Source organism: Trichomycterus rosablanca, chromosome 2 (genome assembly GCF_030014385.1).
Source record: "Trichomycterus rosablanca isolate fTriRos1 chromosome 2, fTriRos1.hap1, whole genome shotgun sequence".
Taxonomy (NCBI): Eukaryota; Metazoa; Chordata; class Actinopteri; order Siluriformes; family Trichomycteridae; genus Trichomycterus; species Trichomycterus rosablanca.
In genome coordinates, this window is record NC_085989.1 from 57,703,576 (window position 1) to 57,726,989 (window position 23,414).

The 23,414-nt window shown below is 40.3% G+C and overlaps 11 non-coding genes across 11 annotated transcripts; 6 read left to right on the forward strand and 5 right to left on the reverse strand.

Moving 5' to 3' along the window:
• Positions 1 to 3,714: 3,714 nt before the first annotated feature.
• On the forward strand, positions 3,715 to 3,927 carry LOC134309492 (small nucleolar RNA U3). The gene has a single exon (XR_010011206.1). It is a non-coding gene; the product is annotated as a small nucleolar RNA U3 (small nucleolar RNA).
• A 1,596-nt stretch (positions 3,928 to 5,523) lies between these two features.
• On the reverse strand, positions 5,524 to 5,736 carry LOC134309340 (small nucleolar RNA U3). The gene has a single exon (XR_010011078.1). It is a non-coding gene; the product is annotated as a small nucleolar RNA U3 (small nucleolar RNA).
• A 745-nt stretch (positions 5,737 to 6,481) lies between these two features.
• LOC134309325 (small nucleolar RNA U3) lies at positions 6,482 to 6,694 on the forward strand. Its single transcript, XR_010011063.1, has one exon. It is a non-coding gene; the product is annotated as a small nucleolar RNA U3 (small nucleolar RNA).
• A 913-nt stretch (positions 6,695 to 7,607) lies between these two features.
• LOC134309378 (small nucleolar RNA U3) lies at positions 7,608 to 7,820 on the reverse strand. The gene has a single exon (XR_010011115.1). It is a non-coding gene; the product is annotated as a small nucleolar RNA U3 (small nucleolar RNA).
• Positions 7,821 to 8,500: 680 nt separating this feature from the next.
• On the forward strand, positions 8,501 to 8,713 carry LOC134309359 (small nucleolar RNA U3). Its single transcript, XR_010011097.1, has one exon. It is a non-coding gene; the product is annotated as a small nucleolar RNA U3 (small nucleolar RNA).
• Positions 8,714 to 9,644: 931 nt separating this feature from the next.
• LOC134309439 (small nucleolar RNA U3) lies at positions 9,645 to 9,857 on the reverse strand. The gene has a single exon (XR_010011160.1). It is a non-coding gene; the product is annotated as a small nucleolar RNA U3 (small nucleolar RNA).
• Positions 9,858 to 10,605: 748 nt separating this feature from the next.
• On the forward strand, positions 10,606 to 10,818 carry LOC134309327 (small nucleolar RNA U3). Its single transcript, XR_010011065.1, has one exon. It is a non-coding gene; the product is annotated as a small nucleolar RNA U3 (small nucleolar RNA).
• A 918-nt stretch (positions 10,819 to 11,736) lies between these two features.
• LOC134309490 (small nucleolar RNA U3) lies at positions 11,737 to 11,949 on the reverse strand. The gene has a single exon (XR_010011204.1). It is a non-coding gene; the product is annotated as a small nucleolar RNA U3 (small nucleolar RNA).
• Positions 11,950 to 12,622: 673 nt separating this feature from the next.
• Positions 12,623 to 12,835, forward strand: LOC134309299 (small nucleolar RNA U3). Its single transcript, XR_010011040.1, has one exon. It is a non-coding gene; the product is annotated as a small nucleolar RNA U3 (small nucleolar RNA).
• Positions 12,836 to 13,764: 929 nt separating this feature from the next.
• On the reverse strand, positions 13,765 to 13,977 carry LOC134309491 (small nucleolar RNA U3). Its single transcript, XR_010011205.1, has one exon. It is a non-coding gene; the product is annotated as a small nucleolar RNA U3 (small nucleolar RNA).
• Positions 13,978 to 14,722: 745 nt separating this feature from the next.
• Positions 14,723 to 14,935, forward strand: LOC134309478 (small nucleolar RNA U3). The gene has a single exon (XR_010011192.1). It is a non-coding gene; the product is annotated as a small nucleolar RNA U3 (small nucleolar RNA).
• Positions 14,936 to 23,414: the final 8,479 nt, after the last annotated feature.

Genomic DNA, 23,414 nt, shown 5'->3' on the forward strand with positions numbered 1-23,414 from the left:
GAATTCCTTAGATGTTTAGAAGAGCGGATGGTAAATAGAGATGCACACGCCACGTCTAAACATCTGCACAAAACTTTCCACAAGAAAAACAATAGCGGGTCAACTGGATAAAATGATTTCCACAAACTAGACAAAACCTTGTTTATCGTCACCATCACAAACTCCGTTCACTTTACCGCTGAGAAACAGTTTGATTGACAGCAGGTAAGCAACACGCACTTCCGGTTTATTGTCCCTACCTTTTCCGTCAGAAATGTGCGGCCGGGAAGTGCAAAACAAATATACATTTTAGAAAACAAAATTACATATGCCGAAAATAAATTTACAAGTGCTGAAACACTTTTACATATGCCAAAACAAATTTACAAACACTGGGTACCCGAGCACTTGTAAATTTGTTTTTGCTTTTGTTGTAAATTTGTTTTTGTTTTTTTGTAATTTTGTTTTCTGAAATGTAAATTTGTTTTGCACTTCTCGGCCACCGTATCAGTGTCTGTTCCTCCTCATATTTCATTTGAATCAACTATTATCCAAATTAATGGACCAATACCTACTATTTTGGCCACAATCTACCGACCACCTAAGCATAATACTGATTTTATAAATGATTTTTCCACTTTCCTAACTTCACTCTGCTCTATGTCACCGAACACAATAGTTCTCGGAGACTTCAACATCCACATTGACAACAAAAATAATACATTTACAAAAGATTTCTTGTCATGCATCGATGGTTTTGGCCTGCATCAACATGTGGACTTTCCAACCCACTGCAAGGGGCATACTCTAGATCTCATCTGCTGTTCTGGAGTAACCCCTCTGAATTGTACTGCTTCAGATCTTCCTATCTCTGATCATCACCTGATTTCTTTTACTGTGACACCGCCATCAGCTAAAACGAGTCCTCGGGCCATCTCATTCCGTAATATCAAGAACATCGATCATACTGCCCTATCATCAGGAGCCAGTGCTCTCCATTGGAACTATGGATCTGCTTCTACCCAAGACCTCATCTCTCATTACAACACAGAGCTGCATAATCTCTTGGATAATCTTGCCCCATTAAAAACATGAACTGTTTCATTTACTCGCACTGCACCATGGTAGACTACTGAACTACGACAACTAAAATCAAGGGCACGACAGCTCGAACGCCTGTATAGGAAAAGTGGACTTACTGTGCACAAGGAAATGTATAATAACCACCTACTGCATTATAAAGATGCTATCTCGGCTTCCAAATCTACCTACTATGGATCACTATTTAGGGCGCTTGAGGGTAACATCTGTGCACTTTTTTCTACTGTGAATAACATTTTGCAGCCACCGGACACTTTACCTAACCACATGTACTCAACTGAACTGTGTGACAAGTTTATGTCATTCTTCAATTCCAAAATCCAAAATATTCACCAGCAGCTGTACTCTCCACCTGTTAATACTATAAGCTATGACTGTACAACTGCTCATGTACTATGTTCTTGTTCCCTATCTACTTTTGAACTTCCTACTATAACTGAAATAACCCACCTTATCCAAAAATCTAAACCTTCAACCTGCATTCTTGATCCTCTCCCTACAAACCTTGTCAAATCTTGCGTTTCCTCTCTGTGTACTCCTATTACTGCCATTGTTCAATCATCTCTTCTTTCTGGTTCTCTTCCTGCCCCTCTCAAGATGGCAACTATTACACCCATACTTAAGAAACCTGGCTTGGATCCCAATGACCTAAATAACTTTCGTCCTATTTCTAATCTACCTTTTAATAATCTAAAATTATTGAGAAAGTTGTTTTTGCTCAAGTTCATAAATATCTAATAGACAACGATTTATATGAGGCTTTCCAGTCTGGTTTTCGCCCTCTACATAGCACAGAAACGGCACTTCTTAAAATAACTAATGACCTTCTAGTGGCAGCTGACTCTAGTTTGCTAACCATTCTCATTCTTCTAGATCTGAAGGCGGCCTTCGATACTATCTCACACAAAATCTTGCTGGACCGCCTCAAATCAATCGGACTTACTGATACTGTTTTTGCATGGTTTTTCTCCTATATTAATGGTCGTAGCCAGTTCGTTCAACTCAAACATTTTCAGTCTCACCCATCTGAAGTTGTTTGTGGTGTCCCACAGGGCTCTGTTCTAGGACCTCTCTTATTTATTATTTACCTTCTACCTGTTGGTCAAATATTTAGGAAACATAAAATCCAATTCCACTGTTATGCTGATGACACCCAACTATACTTATCCACTAAACCTAATGCCTTGCTCCCACCTTCTACCCTATCTGACTGCTTAGACGAAACTAAAAACTGGTTCTCTAAAAACTTCCTGATGGTTAATACAGATAAAACCCAAATTCTCCTTGTGGGAACTAAGACCACTCTCGCCAAAACCAAATCGTTTACTTTGAACTTTGAAAACTCTGTCATTTCGCCTTCTTCCCAGGTTAAAAGCCTGGGTGTTGTTCTTGACAGTCATCTTTCTTTTAAAGCACACATCAATAACATTACACGATCTGCCTACTTCCACTTAAGGAATATCAACCGCCTACGCCCGTTCCTCAGTCAAACAAGTACTGCCATTCTCGTCCATGCGCTGGTAACATCACGCATAGACTACTGTAATTCAATCCTATTCGGCTTACCTCATAAATCATTACAAAAACTCCAACTAGTCCAAAACTCCGCTGCACGGATTATCTCTGGGTCACCCTCAACTAATCACATCACTCCAGTTCTCAGACAGCTTCACTGGCTCCCCGTAAATTATCGCATACACTTTAAGATCTTATTATTCACATTCAAAGCTCTACATGGTCTAGCACCCTCTTACATCTCCGATTTACTCCAATTCTACAATCCCACCTGCACTCTTAGGTCTTCCTCAGCCTTCCAGCTTTCTATTCCTTCTGTCCGCCTGTCGACTATGGATGGGTGCGAGGGCTTTAAGCCACTCTGCCCCTTCTCTCTGGAACACCCTCCCAGTCCATATCCGTACTATCGATTGTTTCTCTACTTTTAAATCCCAACTTAAAACTCACCTCTTCAAGCTAGCCTACTACTAATCTTTCAAACTTGATTGGTACTACTACCCCAATATTTGTTTAATAGTGATTACATTTGACTGTTTAGAGATTGTATTGATTTTATTGTATTTATCTTTATTGATTTTTCTATTAGATTTTAATGGTTTATTGATGTCTGTTACGTTCTTGCTTTTGTAAGGTGTCCTTGAGTGTTTTGAAATGCGCCATGAATAAAATGGATTATTATCATTTATTATTGAGTAACTCGTAGCTCTTCAACTTTAGTTCCTCTGTTTAACAAATACAATAACTCCAACAATCAGAGAGAATTATTAAATATTATATAGATTTAATGAAACCTCATCATTTATCCTCCTGAGAGCACATTTATCCATTTATATTCTCTGTAATCGACACTTTAGTTTTAAATCTTTCTTTTTTAATCGTTTGTGTTACCCTATAAATTCCATCCTGGTCTTTCTAATGATACCTCAGGTGTTGGGTATGAGGCTGACAAACTTCACTTCCTGTTTCCAGGGTGAGTCAGATATTGTTATATCTACTGTTATATTATTGTATTATAGTACTAACTTCTACTAGAAACCTCCATGTTGGAGAGATGAGTCTAGTGTGAGGGTGAAGTGTAGAGGAGAACATCACTCAGCTGGGTTCTGCTGCTTCCAGGTTAAGACTATACTTTCAGGAATCATTTCTATAGTTACTGACTAGGAAAGGTGATTTGAAAGTGTTATGTCTCTTTAACCATGATGATGAGCTGTGATGTTTCTTTCTGAGCATGAATCAGATGGAGAGAAATAATTTATTCATCTGCTCTTCATCATTGATGAATGTTCTGACTGTTTCTAACAGTTTAGAAGAAGGAAACATGATCAGAGTGGTTACATGTATTATGAGCTGAATTGAAGAATTTGTTTTCTTTGTTGTTGGTTCTGTTACTGTTTGGTTTTTATTACTCTGTTGGTTTCTGTGCCTTAACAAGTAAATATAAGAGAGGAATTTGCTCTTGACAGAGTGCTAATCTATTAAAGATGATCATGTTAAGTAATGCACTACTGTTCATTATACACTAATATTTATTTGCTAAATTTCAAGTTAAAATCAAAACATATTTAATGTAACTGAACTTTTTCACACGCCACATTTGTGTTTTGTTTCCCTCAGTTAATTTCAGTCACTCAGAGTAAAATGTGCAGAAGTTTTTTTCTCAGCTGAAGAAAATTTCACATATTTCGTTTTATGTAGTAAATTAACAAAAGACAGAATTTCATCAGAACTGTCCAAACTTTAGCAGATGGTACATTTATACTGAGTCTGATCATCGACACTAATTTAAACATTTACTCACATGTTGGTAAAATGTTGGTAACATGGTAACAACACCACAGAGCCACAAACAAACCTTATGGGCTCATGTTTTATATAATTAAACAAACTCTGAGCCTTCAAAGTTATAAACATCATTTAAATTAAAGTATTACAAAACTCAAATCTACAAGAGAAAATGTTTCTGATCCACTGATGCTGTATGAGAAAGTAACCGTGTTTAGGGGAGGAGATGGAAGTGAGATTCTTCTTTATTCTGTTCTCTTCTTATTCATTTATTAATATTCATCCTTGTTTTGTTTATAAATTGTATATAAATTACTAAATTCTTCAACTATGGGGGTTTGGGAAAAGGGATTGTGCTAATCTATTAAAGATGATCATGTTAAGTAATGCACTACTATTCATTATACACCAATATTTATTAGCTAAATTTCACGTTATAATCGAAACATATTTAATGTAACTGAACTTTTTCACACGTCACGTGTGTTTTGTTTTCCTCAGTTAATTTCAGTCACTCAGAGTAAAATGTGCAGAAGTTTTTTTCTCAGCTGAAGAAAACTTCACATATTTTTTTATGTAGTAAATTAACAAAAGACAGAATTTCATCAGAACTGTCCAAACTTTAGCAGATGGTACATTTATACTGAGTCTGATCCTCGACACTAATTTAAACATTTACTTATACGTTATTACACCACAGACACAAACAAACCTTATGGGCTCATGTTTTATATAATTAAACAAACTCTGAGCCTTCAAAGTTATAAACATCATTTAAATTAAAGTATTACAAAACTTTAATCTACAAGAGAAAATGTTTCTGATCCACTGATGCTGTATGAGAAAGTAACCGTGTTTAGGGGAGGAGATGGAAGTGAGATTCTTCTTTATTCTGTTCTCTTCTTATTCATTTATTAATATTTATCCTTGTTTTGTTTATAAATTGTATATAAATTACTAAATTCTTCAACTATGGGGGTTTGGGAAAAAGATAGAACAACTGATACAAAGAATGAGATTTGAGACTTAATATCTTATGATTTCTAAATTTTCCAGCTCAACGTTTCATGAGCTTGAAAAGAAAAAGCTCATAAAGCTGATCACCAAAGAAAAACAGACGCTTTCATTTAACCTAAATTACAGCTAACCACTCTGAACATGTTTTCTTCATCTAAACTGTTAGAAACAATCAGAACAATCATCAATGATGAAGAGCAGAAGAATAAATCATTCCTCTCCATCTGATTCATGCTCAGAAAGAAACATCACAGCTCATCATCATGGTTAAAGAGACGTAACACTTTCAAATCACATTTCCTAGTCAGTAACTATAGAAATGATTCCTGAAAGTATAGTCTTAACCTGGAAGCAGCAGAACCCAGCTGAGTGATGTTCTCCTCTACACTTCACCTACACGCTAGATTCTCTCTGTTCATTCTTCAATATCTAACCAGCTTCATCACCATAATTTTAATCATTTCAGGTTATGATATAAAACAGTGATGCTTCATTACATGTATTTCTTTTAACATGATTTTAAAATCATCACATGTGCTTCTAGTGGAACCGAACTAAAGATGAATTACAGAAAGTCTGTGAGAAAAATCAGTGATTGTAGAAACATTTTTATCAGTAAACCTGAATGTAGCAGCTAAAGTAGCACAAATCATCAGTGTAGTAACTCTGAAAACTACTAAATACATTATGAAGTGTATAATATTACACTTATATACCCCTATATAATAAAAATTACATTCACATCACACCATACAAACTCATACTGAGCACTCGTAGCCCTTGAACACTTCAAATTGTTTATCTGTTTAACACCACAACCCAGCACATTTACTTCATACACAAGGTTCAGAGGTACTTATAGTTAATAGAACTTTTATTATTGAGGTGATCGAGATTCTTTATGCTGCATTTGTGGTAAATTTAAATAAATCATTAAATTAAATTACTAAATCATAAATCCTGCATTGTGGGATTTTCCTCAGTATGGTTTTGGTTTTAAATAAAGAATGAATGAATAGATGAATCTAGCGTGTAGGTGAAGTGTAGAGGAGAACATCACTCAGCTGGGTTCTGCTGCTTCCAGGTTAAGATTATACTTTCAGGAATCATTTCTATAGTTACTGACTAGGAAATGTGATTTGAAAGTGTTACGTCTTTTTAACCATGATGATGAGCTGTGATGTTTCTTTCTGAGCATGAATCAGATGGAGAGAAATGATTTATTCATCTGCTCTTCATCATTGATGAATGTTCTGACTGTTTCTAACAGCTTAGAAGAAGAAAACATGTTCAGAGTGGTTACATGTATTATGAGCTGAATTGAAGAATTTGTTTTTTTTGTTGTTGGTTCTGTTACTGTTTGGGTTTTTATTACTCTGTTGGTCTCTGTGCCTTAACAAGTAAATATAAGGGAGGAATTTGCTCTTGACAGAGTGCTAATCTATTAAAGATGATCATGTTAAGTAATGCACTACTGTTCATTATACACCAATATTTATTTGCTAAATTTCACATTAAAATCAAAACATATTTAATGTAACTGAACTTTTTCACACGTCACGTGTGTTTTGTTTTCCTCAGTTAATTTCAGTCACTCAGAGTAAAATGTGCAGAAGTTTTTTTCTCAGCTGAAGAAAATTTCACATATTTTTTACGTAGTCAATTAACAAAAGACAGAATTTCATCAGAACTGTCCAAACTTTAGCAGATGGTACATTTATACTGAGTCTGATCCTCGACACTAATTTAAACATTTACTCACATGTTACCACACCACAGAGCCACAAACAAACCTTATGGGCTCATGTTTTATATAATTAAACAAACTCTGAGCCTTCAAAGTTATAAACATCATTTAAATTAAAGTATTACAAAACTCAAATCTACAAGAAAAAATGTTTCTGATCCACTGATGCTGTATGAGAAAGTAACCGTGTTCAGGAGAGGGAATGGAAGTGAGATTCTTCTTTATTCTGTTCTCTTCTTATTCATTTATTAATATTTATCCTTGTTTTGTTTATAAATTGTATATAAATTACTTAAATCATAGGGGGCTGGGAAAGAGATAGAACAAGTGATCAGAGCAGAACTTGAGACTTAATAACTTTTATTTCTAAATTTTCCAGCTTGATATTTCATAAGCTTGAAAAGAAAGAGATTCATAAAATTGATCACCAGAGAAAAACACTTTTATTTAACCAAAATTAACTTGAACCACTCTGGACATGTTTCTCTTTCCTAAACTGATAGAAACAGTCAGAACATTCATCAATGATGAAGAGCAGACGAATAAATCATTCCTCTCCATCTGATTCATGCTCAGAAAGAAACATCACAGCTCATCACCATGGTTAAAGAGACGTAACACTTTCAAATCACATTTCCTAGTCAGTAACTATAGAAATGATTCCTGAAAGTATAGTCTTAAACTGGAAGCAGCAGAACCCAGCTGAGTGATGTTCTCCTCTACACTTCACCTACACGCTAGATTCATCTCTCTGTTCATTCTGTCACATTCAGTAGAATCTTTACTGGTTCTATCAGTGGAATTGTACTACAGATGAATTAGTGTGTATAGAAAGTTTAATAAATGTAAACATATCAGAGTTAGTTAAAACTAAACATCCATGTTCATACACACTACACGCTCACACTTACAGCGTACAAACTTACATTGAGTAACTCGTAGCTCTTCAACTTTAGTTCTTCTGTTTAATAAATACAATAACTCCAACAATCAGAGAGAATTATTAAATATTATATAGATGTAATGAAACCTCGTCACTTATCCTCCTGAGAGCACATTTATCCATTTATATTCTCTGTAATCGACACTTTAGTTTTAAATCTTTCTTTTTTAATCGTTTGTGTTACCCTATAAATTCCATCCTGGTCTTTCTAATGATACCTCAGGTGTTGGGGTATGAGGCTGACAAACTTCACTTCCTGTTTCCAGGGTAAGTCAGATATTGTTATATCTACTGTTATATTATTGTATTATAATTTTAACTTCTACTAGAAACCTCCATGTTGGAGAGATGAATCTAGCGTGTAGGTGAAGTGTAGAGGAGAACATCACTCAGCTGGGTTCTGCTGCTTCCAGGTTAAGATTATACTTTCAGGAATCATTTCTATAGTTACTGATTAGGAAATGTGATTTGAAAGTGTTACGTCTTTTTAACCATGATGATGAGCTGTGATGTTTCTTTCTGAGCATGAATCAGATGGAGAGGAATGATTTATTCTTCTGCTCTTCATCATTGATGAATGTTCTGACTGTTTCTAACAGCTTAGAAGAAAGAAACATGTTCAGAGTGGTTACATGTATTATGAGCTGAATTGAAGAATTTGTTTTCTTTGTTGTTGGTTCTGTTACTGTTTGGTTTTTATTACTCTGTTGGTCTCTGTGCCTTAACAAGTAAATATAAGGGAGGAATTTGCTCTTGACAGAGTGCTAATCTATTAAAGATGATCATGTTAAGTAATGCACTACTGTTCATTATACACCAATATTTATTAGCTAAATTTCACGTTATAATCGAAACATATTTAATGTAACTGAACTTTTTCACACGCCACATGTGTGTTTTGTTTTTCTCAGTTAATTTCAGTCACTCACAGTAAAATGTGCAGAAGTTTTTTTCTCAGCTGAAGAAAACTTCACATATTTTGTTTTATGTAGTCAATTAACAAAAGACAGAATTTCATCAGAACTGTCCAAACTTTAGCAGACGGTACATTTATACTGAGTCTGATCCTCGACACTAATTTAAACATTTACTTATACGTTATTACACCACAGAGACACAAACAAACCTTATGGGCTCTTGTTTCATATAATTAAACAAACTCTGGGCTTTCAAAATTATAAACATCATTTAAAATAAAGTATTACAAAACTCAAATATACAAGAGAAAATGTTTCTGATCCACTGATGCTGTATGAGAAAGTAACCGTGTTCAGGAGAGGGGATAGAAGTGAGATTCTTCTTTATTCTGTTCTCTTCTTATTCATTTATTAATATTTATCCTTGTTTTATTTATATATTCTATATAAATTACTAAATTCTTCAACTATGGGGGTTTGGGAAAAAGATAGAACAAGTGATACTAAGAGTAATATCTGAGACTTAATAATTTATGATCTCTAAATTTTCCAGCTCAAAGTTTCATGAGCTTGAAAAGAAAAAGCTCATAAAGCTGATCACCAAAGAAAAACAGACACTTTCATTTAACCTAAATTACAGCTAACCACTCTGAACATGTTTCCTTCATCTAAACTGTTAGAAACAGTCAGAACATTCATCAATGATGAAGAGCAGATGAATAAATCATTCCTCTCCATCTGATTCATGCTCAGAAAGAAACATCACAGCTCATCATCATGGTTAAAGAGACGTAACACGTTCAAATCACATTTCCTAGTCAGTAACTATAGAAATGATTCCTGAAAGTATAGTCTTAACCTGGAAGCAGCAGAACCCAGCTGAGTGATGTTCTCCTCTACACTTCACCTACACGCTAGATTCATCTCTCTGTTCATTCTTCAATTTCTAACCAGCTTCATCACCATAATTTTAATCATTTCAGGTTATGATGTAAAACAGTGATGCTTCATTACATGTATTTCTTTTAACATGATTTTAAAATCATCACATGTGCTTCTAGTGGAACCGAACTAAAGATGAATTACAGAAAGTCTGTGAGAAAAATCAGTGATTGTAGAAACATTTTTATCAGTAAACCTGAATGTAGCAGCTAAAGTAGCACAAATCATCAGTGTAGTAACTCTGAAAACTACTAAATACATTATGAAGTGTATAATATTACACTTATATACCCCTATATAATAAAAATTACATTCACATCACACCATACAAACTCATACTGAGCACTCGTAGCCCTTGAACACTTCAAATTGTTTATCTGTTTAACACCACAACCCAGCACATTTACTTCATACACAAGGTTCAGAGGTACTTATAGTTCCTAGAACTTTAATTATTGAGGTGATCGAGATTCTTTATGCTGCCTTTGCGGTAAATTTAAATAAATCATTAAATTAAATTACTAAATCATAAATCCTGCATTGTGGGATTTTCCTCAGTATGGTTTTGGTTTTAAATAAAGAATGAATGAATAGATGAATCTAGCGTGTAGGTGAAGTGTAGAGGAGCACATCACTCAGCTGGGTTCTGCTGCTTCCAGGTTATGACTATACTTTCAGGAATCATTTCTATAGTTACTGACTAGGAAATGTGATTTGAAAGTGTTAAGTCTCTTTAACCATGATGATGAGTTGTGATGTTTCTTTCTGAGCATGAATCAGATGGAGAGGAATGATTTGTTCTTCTGCTCTTCGTCATTGATGAATGTTCTGACTGTTTCTAACAGCTTAGAAGAAAGAAACATGTTCAGAGTGGTTACATGTATTATGAGCTGAATTGAAGAATTTGTTTTCTTTGTTGTTGGTTCTGTTACTGTTTGGTTTTTATTACTCTGTTGGTCTCTGTGCCTTAACAAGTAAATATAAGGGAGGAATTTGCTCTTGACAGAGTGCTAATCTATTAAAGATGATCATGTTAAGTAATGCACTACTATTCGTTATACACCAATATTTATTTGCTAAATTTCACGTTAATATCTGAACCTATTTAATGTAACTGAACTTTTTCACACGCCACATGTGTGTTTTGTTTTCCTCAGTTAAATTCAGTAAAATGTGTAGAAGTTTTTTCTCAGCTGAAGAAAATTTCACATATTTTGTTTTATGTAGTAAATTAACAAAAGATAGAATTTCATCAGAACTGTCCAAACTTTAGCAGACGGTACATTAATACTAAATCTGATCCTCGACACTAATTTAAACATTTACTTATACGTTATTACACCACAGACACAAACAAACCTTATGGGCTCTTGTTTTATATAATTAAACAAACTCTGAGCCTTCAAAGTTATAAACATCATTTAAATTAAAGTACTACAAAACTCAAATCTACAAGAGAAAATGTTTCTGATCCACTGATGCTGTATGAGAAAGTAACCGTGTTCAGGGGAGGGGATGGAAGTGAGATTCTTCTTTATTCTCTTCTCTTCTTATTCATTTATTAATATTTATCCTTGTTTTGTTTATATATTGTATATAAATTACAAAATTCTTCAACTATGGGGGTTTGGGAAAAAGATAAAACAAGTGATACTAAGAGTAAGATCTGAGAATTAATAACTTATGATCTCTAAATTTTCCATCTCAAAGTTTTATGAGCTTGAAAAGAAAAAGCTCATAAAACTGATCACCAAAGAAAAACAGACACTTTCATTTAATCTAAATTACAGCTAACCACTCTGAACATGTTTCCTTCATCTAAACTGTTAGAAACAGTCAGAACATTCATCAATGATGAAGAGCAGAAGAATAAATCATTCCTCTCCATCTGATTCATGCTCAGAAAGAAACATCACAGCTCATCATCATGGTTAAAGACACGTAACACTTTCAAATCACATTTCCTAGTCAGTAACTATAGAAATGATTCCTGAAAGTATAGTCTTAACCTGGAAGCAGCAGAACCCAGCTGAGTGATGTTCTCCTCTACACTTCACCCTCACGCTAGATTCATCTCTCTGTTCATTCTGACACATTCAGTAGAATCTTTACTCGTTCTATCAGTGGAATTGTACTACAGATGAATTAGTGTGTATAGAAAGTTTACTAAATGTAAATATAGCAGAGTTAGTTAAAACTAAACATTCATGTTCATACACACTACACGCTCAGACGTACAGCGTACAAACGTACATTGAGTAACTCGTAGCTCTTCAACTTTAGTTCTTCTGTTTAATGAATACAAGAACTCCAACAATCAGAGAGAATTATTAAATATTATATAGATTTAATGAAACCTCGTCATTTATCCTCCTGAGAGCACATTTATCCATTTATATTCTCTGTAATCGACACTTTAGTTTTAAATCTTTCTTTTTTAATCGTTTGTGTTACCCTATAAATTCCATCCTGGTCTTTTTAATGATACCTCAGGTGTTGGGGTATGAGGCTGACAAACTTCACTTCCTGTTTCCAGGGTAAGTCAGATATTGTTAAATCTACTGTTAAATTATTGTATTATAGTACTAACTTCTACTAGAAACCTCCATGTTGAAGTCTAGTGTGAGGGTGAAGTGTAGAGGAGAACATCACTCAGCTGGGTTCTGCTGCTTCCAGGTTAAGATTATACTTCCAGGAATCATTTCTATAGTTACTGACTAGGAAATGTGATTTGAAAGTGTTACGTCTCTTTAACCATGATGATGAGCTGTGATGTTTCTTTCTGAGCATGAATCAGATGGAGAGGAATGATTTATTCTTCTGCTCTTCATCATTGATGAATGTTCTGACTGTTTCTAACAGCTTAGAAGAAGGAAACATGTTCAGAGTGGTTACATGTATTATGAGCTGAATTGAAGAATTTGTTTTCTTTGTTGTTGGTTCTGTTACTGTTTGGTTTTTATTACTCTGTTGGTCTTTGTGCCTTAACAAGTAAATATAAGGGAGGAATTTGCTCTTGACAGAGTGCTAATCTATTAAAGATGATCATGTTAAGTAATGCGCTACTATTCATTATACACCAATATTTATTTGCTAAATTTCACGTTAATATCTGAACCTATTTAATGTAACTGAACTTTTTCATACGTCACGTGTGTTTTGTTTTCCTCAGTTAATTTCAGTCACTCAGAGTAAAATGTGCAGAAGTTTTTTTCTCAGCTGAAGAAAATTTTACATATTTTGTTTTATGTAGTAAATTAACAAAAGACAGAATTTCATCAGAACTGTCCAAACTTTAGCAGACGGTACATTTATACTGAGTCTGATCCTCGACACTAACTTAAACATTTACTCACATGTTACCACACCACAGAGCCACAAACAAACCTCATGGGCTCATGTTTTATATAATTAAACAAACTCTGAGCCTTCAAAGTTATAAACCTCATTTAAATTAAAGTATTACAAAAGTTTAATCTACAAGAGAAAATGTTTCTGATCCACTGATGCTGTATGAGAAAGTAACCGTGTTCAGGAGAGGGGATGGAAGTGAGATTCTTCCTTATTCTGTTCTCTTCTTATTCATTTATTAATATTTATCCTTGTTTTGTTTATAAATTCTATATAAATTACTAAATTCTTCAACTATGGGGGTTTGGGAAAAAGATAGAACAAGTGACACTAAGAGTAAGATCTGAGATTTAATAGCTTATGATCTCTAAATTTTCCAGCTCAAAGATTCATGAGCTTGAAAAGAAAAAGCTCATAAAGCTGATCACCAAAGAAAAACAGACACTTTCATTTAACCTAAATTACAGCTAACCACTCTGAACATGTTTCCTTCATCTAAACTGTTAGAAACAATCAGAACATTCATCAATGACGAAGAGCAGATGAATAAATCATTCCTCTCCATCTGATTCATGCTCAGAAAGAAACATCACAGCTCATCATCACGGTTAAAGAGACGTAACACTTTCAAATCACATTTCCTAGTCAGTAACTATAGAAATGATTCCTGAAAGTATAGTCTTAACCTGGAAGCAGCAGAACCCAGCTGAGTGATGTTCTCCTCTACACTTCACCTGCACGCTAGATTCTCTCTGTTCATTCTTCGATATCTAACCAGCTTCATCACCATAATTTTAATCATTTCAGGTTATGATGTAAAACAGTGATGCTTCATTACATGTATTTCTTTTAACATGATTTTAAAATCATCACATGTGCTTCTAGTGGAACCGAACTAAAGATGAATTACAGAAAGTCTATGAGAAAAATCAGTGTTTGTAGAAACATTTTTATCAGTAAACCTGAATGTAGCAGCTAAAGTATCAAAAATCATCAGTGTAGTAACTCTGAAAACTACTAAATACATTATGAAGTGTATAATATTACACTTATATACCCCTATATAATAAAAATTACATTCACATCACACCATACAAACTCATACTGAGCACTCGTAGCCCATGAACACTTCAAATTGTTTATCTGTTTAACACCACAACCCAGCACATTTACTTCATACACAAGGTTCAGAGGTACTTATAGTTCCTAGAACTTTAATTATTGAGGTGATCGAGATTCTTTATGCTGCCTTTGCGGTAAATTTAAATAAATCATTAAATTAAATTACTAAATCATTAATCCTGCATTGTGGGATTTTCCTCAGTATAGTTTTGGTTTTAAATAAAGAATGAGTGAAGAGATGAATCTAGCGTGTAGGTGAAGTGTAGAGGAGAACATCACTCAGCTGGGTTCTGCTGCTTCCAGGTTAAGACTATACTTTCAGGAATCATTTCTATAGTTACTGACTAGGAAATGTGATTTGAAAGTGTTACGTCTCTTTAACCATGATGATGAGCTGTGATGTTTCTTTCTGAGCATGAATCAGATGGAGAGGAATGATTTATTCTTCTGCTCTTCATCATTGATGAATGTTCTGACTGTTTCTAACAGCTTAGAAGAAGGAAACATGATCAGAGTGGTTACATGTATTATGAGCTGAATTGAAGAATTTGTTTTCTTTGTTGTTGGTTCTGTTACTGTTTGGTTTTTATAACTCTGTTGGTCTCTGTGCCTTAACAAGTAAATATAAGGGAGGAATTTGCTCTTGACAGAGTGCTAATCTATTAAAGATGATCATGTTAAGTAATGCACTACTATTCATTATATGTGGTGGTGCTCCGGTACCTTTAAGTGTGCTGCAGCCGTGTCGCATCGTTGGTTACGTCATTACGCTGGCTCGTTGTTCGGCGTTAGCGATAGTCTTTAAATTCACGGTGCGGACACGACCAGTGGAGCAAGCTCGGGCTGTTTCACGCAGTTCCGCCTGGCCATCAGGATTGGTTTTGCTGTTATTGCTCGTTCGCGAGCGATCCTTTTGTGGAGGCAACGGTTGGTATTTTCACGTTTCTCTCTGGAGGGAATTTCGTTCGGTGGCCTGCGTTCTGAAGTGGCTCCTTTGGGCTCTATCTGTGTTTTGCAGTGGTTTATTCAGTTCGCTTTCTCCCCGCGTTCTGGATCCATACTCGTGACTTTTGTCTCCGAGACCAGCTGGGTATTCGGGTTTGGTGTACATTAATATTGGACTTTAGGCTGCCAGGTGCTCTCATCTTTCCTCTATTGGATTTATAACCAGCTTTGCATCGTCGGGCTCCACTCCGGCTGTTGTTCTGCTTTCATTGTGCTTTTATTATAGTATATTTCCACGCTGTTGCTTGTTTTGGATTGTGGCGGCATCCCACTGGGAGGGGCCGTGTGCCGCCATTTCAAACAGCAGCGTGTGTGGGTTAACTTTAATTAGTGTATGTGTGAGGGTGTGTGGGGTGGTAAGTGGGTATTAACCACTCGTTATCGAGTATGTTGTTTTTGTGATTTGGTTTATTTTATTTTTTTTGTTTGATGATTGATTTATTTAGTTATTTTCTGGGTTATGATTTCTTTGGTTGATTTTCTTTTTGATTTCTATATACATTCTGTGGGGCAGTGGTCGGGTTTTCAGGGCCTGTGTGGGCCTCACCTTTGTTCCTCACGACTTGCTGGGTTGGTACTGGTGCCTTGCTGTGCCCTCTTGGGGATGTGATATTTGCTTGGGGTGTATAGCTTACCGTGTGTGTGTGCTGTCACTGTTTTGTAAATTGCTCTACTGCTGGTCCCGTGGGCTCAGCTATTCCCGGCGGGTACTGTATAGTGTTAATCATATTTTCTGTTTTCTTTTCTCTTTCTCTTTGGCAGGATTGGGGACGATCAGTAGTGGGGGCCAACCCAGTGGTGGTGGGTATCCAGAGTTCACCTTTATGGTAGTGTAGCGTCACTTGGGTGTACAGTGCAGTGTAGATCACGTGTGGTCCTTTCAACCCACTCCGTAAGTACGGTCCTCCTGCTGGTAAGCCCTCTCTTGCCTTTCTTCTTTTATTATTTTGATTTTCTAGTATTGGTGTTTGTTCTGTATGTTTGGTATGTTGACGTGTTATTCTGGTGGGCTTACCTCTAACCATACCCGCAGTAGTGTGTAAATAAGTGAGTATATGTGTGTGTGGTTGGGTGTAACCATTTTAACAAAAGATTTAAGAATATATTGTGAATACGCTTGAAAGTAAATAAATATGTATACGATTAGAAATAGAACCCTGTCTCTGTCTTGATTGCACGGACTTGTTTGCTATTGGGCGGGTATCTTGTGAACTTTGGAAACCGTGATCAATTTGGGGCGTTTGTAATTATAAACTCTTTTCCCCTCGGGGGCCTATACCCCCCGGGGGTGGCGTTGTCGAAAGTACCTTCCGGGTTTCCGCCATCTATCACAAATTGGCGTTGGTCGGCAGGATATGCATGAAAGCAGAGACATTGGTTCTGTTATCTGTTGTTTCATGTTTGTAATATAAAGTTGTTATATGGTTGAATGAATGAGTATCGCTGAATGAGTGGCGTGAGTTTTTCTTTTAGAAGCAGAACAGCAGCCGGTGCTGGGAGCCTGTAGTCCCGTGGAGCTCTGCCCAGTTATTTTTTGTGAGTTTTTGAATACGTAAAAATTTGTTTGGTGCCTTCGTATAACATGTCGGAGGAAACGCAACAACTTAGGGACCAGTTGGCCCAGTTGAGAGCTGAACATGAGCGCTTAAAGGCGGCTCGCTCTGACCAAGCTATAGATGCGAGTACGTCCAGGGCTAGTGCTCCAACGGTATCCACTACCGAACGTTTAGTCTTTATCCCTAGGGAAAAGAAGTGCCCAGTGTTTAGGGGAAATGTAGGCATAAGTATCGAGGCGTGGAAGGAGGAAGCGGAGGCCTGTATGCGGGCTCGTTGCTTGTCTACCATTGATAGAGCCTATTTTCTTTTTGATAATTTGGAGGGCGAGGCGCGGGAAGAGATTCGATATAGGTCCAGGGAGGAAAAAGAAAACCCGGAGACTATTTTTGGCATCTTGCAGGAGCTTTACGGTTGTCCACAGTCATACGTTGCCTTGCAGGAGGCATTCTTTTCTCGGAAACAGCAAGAGGGGGAGTCGCTTCTTGAGTTCTCTATCGCCTTGATGACCCTAATGGATAAGGTTAGACGGAGCGCGCCCGAGGGGATTCTTAATGTAGATGTTATTCTGCGTGATCAGTTTGTGGAACATGTTAGCGAGGGTGCTCTGCGTCGTGACTTGAAAAGCTTCATCCGGACTAAACCGTTGGCCACGTTGATTGAGGTTCGTAAGGAAGCAATTCGTTGGGAACGGGAGGGCTCGGCTGAACCCCTACGGCCGCGTAGTTGCTCTTTACCCTCCAGCGATCGAGTCTTCGGGGTCCCTGGTACATCTTGTTCCGTGAGTAGTGATTCTCGCGGTGGGCCCCCGACAAGGTCTGATATGGAAAAATTACAGGCTGACGTGGCAAAGCTTATGGAGTTGGTGCAACAACAACAGGCTCAGCTTCAGAGTCTTTCTCACGGTGCGGTTGCACGGGGGGAGCCACAGAGGCGTGGTCGATCTCCCCGGGAAGGACCTATCATCTGCAGACGCTGCCGTCAATCAGGCCACTATGCTGGGGACTGTGATGGGGAGCGAGTGGTGGGGCCCCCACTAGTCCCTCCTAATAGAGGCCTTAGGCCTCTTGAGCATCGGCCTCCTCATCACAATCAGCCATCGGAAAACTGATGCCCGCCGGACTGAAGAGTCACAGTCCGGAGGGGGCTTTTCTTGGCTCAGGCACTGCGTTTGATCCCCTTACTGTTGCTAATGCTTTACTTTCCAACTGTCCACATTTGCTTGTCTTGATGGGTGGGGTTCATGTTCCATGTCTTATTGACACAGGGTCTATGGTGTCGACCATCACTGAAAGTTTCTTCTCGGCCCATTTTGAACCTCTGGGGCAGGAGCGTTTACAATCATGTCATTGGTTACAACTTCGAGCCGCTAATGGTCTAGAGATTCCATATTTGGGCTATTTGGAACTAGATGTCGAGCTCTGTGGAAAAAGTATGCGTGACTGCGGTGTTCTGGTTGTTCGTGACCCCTTGGGGGGCATGGCCGCTAAAATTCCAGGGGTTCTTGGCATGAATGTGATTAGTAGGTGTTATCAGGAATTGTTCGGGCAACATGGTCCCACGCTTTTCGATCTTCCATCTGTGTCTACAGCCCCACAGCCGGTGGTGAGAGCGTTGCAGCACTGCCATCAGGCTGAAGTCCAGCCTATGATCAGGACCAGTGGCACTGTGAACGTTGGGGGTCGAAGGCCGTGGCGGGTTCCGGGGGGGACTATGAAGTTGATCCCGGCTACCTGTCCCGAGTGTCATTCTGGATTCGGCACGCTTTTCGAGCCCGCAGATTGGGGATTGCCAGGGGGGTTGCTGGTTTCTCCAGCCCTTGTGCAAGTGACGCGTGGTTCCGTGCAGGTCCCTGTAGTCAACGTTGGTTGTACGGACATTTTGCTCTACCCCCGTACTAGGCTTGGACTTCTGAGCACTGTGTCCATTGTTAGTTTGCCACGAGATGTGGTGGAGGTTCATTCGGTTACTGCCACTATTTGTTCCCAGTCGCCTGCCCCGTTGTCAGTGGAGGAACAAATTGGGGCTGTGGATTTGTCGCCCCTGTCTGCCGAGGAACAGGCAGAGGTTCGTGCACTGCTTTTGAGGTATTCCTCAGTCTTCTCTGCCCATGAGGGAGATTTGGGGTGTACTACCTTAATTTCCCACGATATCCCACTGTTAGATCAGACCCCGGTCCGACAGCGCTATAGGCGCCTTGCTCCTTCCGACTACGAGGCTGTGAAAACTCACATCAACCAGCTTCTCCAGGCGAAGGTCATAAGAGAGAGCAGTAGTCCATTTGCTTCTCCCCTGGTTCTAGTTAGGAAAAAGGATGGAAGCTTACGGCTTTGCGTGGATTATCGCTTGTTAAATGCGAGGACTCGGAAGGATGCCTTCCCTCTTCCTCGAATTGAGGAGACGTTGGACATGTTGGGGGGTGCCCGCTGGTTTTCCACAATGGATTTGGCCAGTGGGTACAACCAAGTCCCCGTGTCGGAGGGCGATCGGGCCAAGACGGCATTTTGTACACCGTTCGGGTTGTTCGAATGGAACAGAATGCCGTTTGGGCTTTGCAACGCGCCGGGCACGTTTCAAAGATTGATGCAACGTATGTTCGGCGACCAACAGTGTCAGTCTGTTCTGCTGTATCTTGACGATATCGTGATCTTTTCGTCTACCGTAGCACAACACCTACAACGCCTGGAGATGGTTTTGACCCGGTTGCAGGCAGAGGGACTGAAGGCCAAGCTGGGGAAGTGTGCGTTTTTCAAACCCGAGGTTCGTTACTTGGGGCATGTGATTTCCCAGCAGGGGGTCTCCACCGACCCTGATAAGGTGGAAGCAGTTTTAAAATGGCGGCGACCTACCAACGTGTCTGAGCTTCGCTCATTTCTTGGCTTTGCCAGCTATTATCGACGTTTCGTCGAAGGTTTTGCAAAATTGGCGGCCCCATTACATCGGTTGGTAGCTGGATTAAGCGGGAGCCGATCCAGGCGGGCCTCAGGGCAGCAGTTTCAGGACGCCTGGTCGGGGGAGTGTGAGGTAAGTTTCGACGGGCTTAAAAATAAGCTCGTCGCTGCACCAGTACTGGCGTATGCGGACTTTAGCCGGCCATTCATCCTGGAAGTAGACGCAAGCTATAGGGGCTTAGGTGCGGTACTTTCTCAGGAGGTGGATGGCAAGGTTCGGCCTGTTGCGTACGCCAGTAGGACCTTGAGACCGACGGAGCGAAACATGAGCAATTATAGCTCCATGAAACTCGAGTTTCTCGCCCTAAAGTGGGCGATTACAGAGAAATTCCGGGAGTATCTCCTGGGGCAGAAGTGCTTAGTTTACACAGATAATAACCCTTTGAGCCATCTCACCTCTGCGAAGCTAGGGGCCGTAGAACATCGATGGGCTGCACAGTTAGCCTCGTTCGATTTTGAACTTAAATATCGATCAGGAAAGTCCAACCGTAATGCCGACGCGCTTTCGCGGCAATACCAACCTGATGGAGAGGGGGCAGGTGACCTGGCCTCAGGGACGGCGGTCCCCAGGTTGCTGCAACAGGTAGCGGCTTGGGGAGACCGCGTTACAGCTTCCCAGTTGGTGGTCTCGGTATTGCCATCCCATGCTTCCCCAGATTTGCGCGCTTTACAGGCAAGTGACCCTATTATTCAGTCGGTCCTGGTCTTTTGGAAGGATCGTAGGCGGCCAAATCGTGAAGAAAGGGAAACCCTTTCGCCCTTGGCTCTCGTCCTGTTGCGCCAGTGGGATCGGTTAGTCGAAAATGAAGGGGTGCTTTATCGACGTGTTCTGCACCACAGTGGTCGCGAGGAGTGCCGTCAGCTGCTTCTGCCAGCTGTTTTGCGGTCAGAGGTCCTGCAACAACTCCATCAACAGCATGGCCACCAAGGGGCTAATCGGACCCTTGAGTTGGTCCGGCAGCGGTGTTACTGGCCACGAATGTTTGCAGAGGTGCGCCAGTGGTGTGAGGAGTGCCCTAGGTGCCAGGTGGCTAAGGAGACGGCTCCGCCAGCCTCCACATTCATGGGCCATTTGTTGGCATCTCGGCCTAATGAAACAGTAGCCGTTGATTTTACAGTCCTGGAGCCTACGACGGGTGGGGTGGAGAACGTCTTGGTAATCACCGACGTCTTTAGTAAGTACTCCATTGCAGTTCCAACACGGGATCAGCGGGCCCCGACCGTTGCCCAGGTCTTGATCACGGAGTGGTTCTATAGGTTTGGTATCCCTGGTCGGCTTCATTCCGACCAGGGGCGCTGTTTCGAGGGCATATTAATCCAACAACTTTGTAGTATGTATGGGATCCAGAAGTCGCGAACAACCCCGTACCACCCGGCTGGGAACGGGCAATGCGAACGGTTCAACCGTACGTTGCACAATCTGCTGCGTACCCTGCCGGTCTCTCGTAAGCGCGACTGGGCTACTTGCTTGCCACATGTACTATTCTGTTATAACACCACTCCGCATCAGTCCACAGGAGAATCGCCACACTTCCTAATGTTTGGACAGGAGCCGCAACTGCCAGTGGACTTTCTGCTAGGCCGAGTTCGGCCGCCGGCTCAGGGGAGAGTGTGTGATTGGATACAGGAACATCAGACTCGGCTTCAAGTGGCATTCGATGGGGCTAGGGAACGTCTGGCAGCGACGGCGGAATACCGCAAAGACAAGCATGATGCACGGGTGCGGAGCCCGGCTTTAAAAGTAGGACAGCTGGTGTACGTACGTGACTTCAGTGTGCGGGGTCGAAATAAAATCCAAGACCGGTGGAGCTCCTTGGTACACACGGTTGTGCGTGCTCCTTTGGAAGCTGGGGCCGTGTATACCATCGCCCCTGTCGGTGACCCGACAAAACTGAAGCACGTGCATCGCAGTATGCTGAAAGGACTGGTGGGGCCTCATGCCCCTGATAATCACCTGGGGTTGACCCAACCTGGAGAATCAACTCCCACTGACTCAGGGGAGCTGTCTAGTGAGGAAGACGTTCTCCTTGGGGAGCCGGTAGGTAACACCGGCCCATATGTTCCTGCTGGGCCTTACGCCCCCCAAGGTTGTGCTCCAGGGGGAGGCGAGGGGCTGGGTCAGAATAGTCAGGATGTCCCTTTTGGTAGCTCGGCTGCGGGCCCGTCGGCCATTCGGCCGCCAGGTCGCAGCCCTTGTCGGGGTGAGCAATTGCCACGTCGTACCACCCGGGCCACTGCGGGGCAACATTCCAACCCGCATCGGTTGCCTTGCGGGGCGACTATAAATTTTTGATGTTACCTCAATTTGGATATGGGGACGTATATGTGGTATCGTCGGGCCGACGATAAAAGATGTGGGGGGTAGATTGTGGTGGTGCTCCGGTACCTTTAAGTGTGCTGCAGCCGTGTCGCATCGTTGGTTACGTCATTACGCTGGCTCGTTGTTCGGCGTTAGCGATAGTCTTTAAATTCACGGTGCGGACACGACCAGTGGAGCAAGCTCGGGCTGTTTCACGCAGTTCCGCCTGGCCATCAGGATTGGTTTTGCTGTTATTGCTCGTTCGCGAGCGATCCTTTTGTGGAGGCAACGGTTGGTATTTTCACGTTTCTCTCTGGAGGGAATTTCGTTCGGTGGCCTGCGTTCTGAAGTGGCTCCTTTGGGCTCTATCTGTGTTTTGCAGTGGTTTATTCAGTTCGCTTTCTCCCCGCGTTCTGGATCCATACTCGTGACTTTTGTCTCCGAGACCAGCTGGGTATTCGGGTTTGGTGTACATTAATATTGGACTTTAGGCTGCCAGGTGCTCTCATCTTTCCTCTATTGGATTTATAACCAGCTTTGCATCGTCGGGCTCCACTCCGGCTGTTGTTCTGCTTTCATTGTGCTTTTATTATAGTATATTTCCACGCTGTTGCTTGTTTTGGATTGTGGCGGCATCCCACTGGGAGGGGCCGTGTGCCGCCATTTCAAACAGCAGCGTGTGTGGGTTAACTTTAATTAGTGTATGTGTGAGGGTGTGTGGGGTGGTAAGTGGGTATTAACCACTCGTTATCGAGTATGTTGTTTTTGTGATTTGGTTTATTTTATTTTTTTTGTTTGATGATTGATTTATTTAGTTATTTTCTGGGTTATGATTTCTTTGGTTGATTTTCTTTTTGATTTCTATATACATTCTGTGGGGCAGTGGTCGGGTTTTCAGGGCCTGTGTGGGCCTCACCTTTGTTCCTCACGACTTGCTGGGTTGGTACTGGTGCCTTGCTGTGCCCTCTTGGGGATGTGATATTTGCTTGGGGTGTATAGCTTACCGTGTGTGTGTGCTGTCACTGTTTTGTAAATTGCTCTACTGCTGGTCCCGTGGGCTCAGCTATTCCCGGCGGGTACTGTATAGTGTTAATCATATTTTCTGTTTTCTTTTCTCTTTCTCTTTGGCAGGATTGGGGACGATCAGTAGTGGGGGCCAACCCAGTGGTGGTGGGTATCCAGAGTTCAC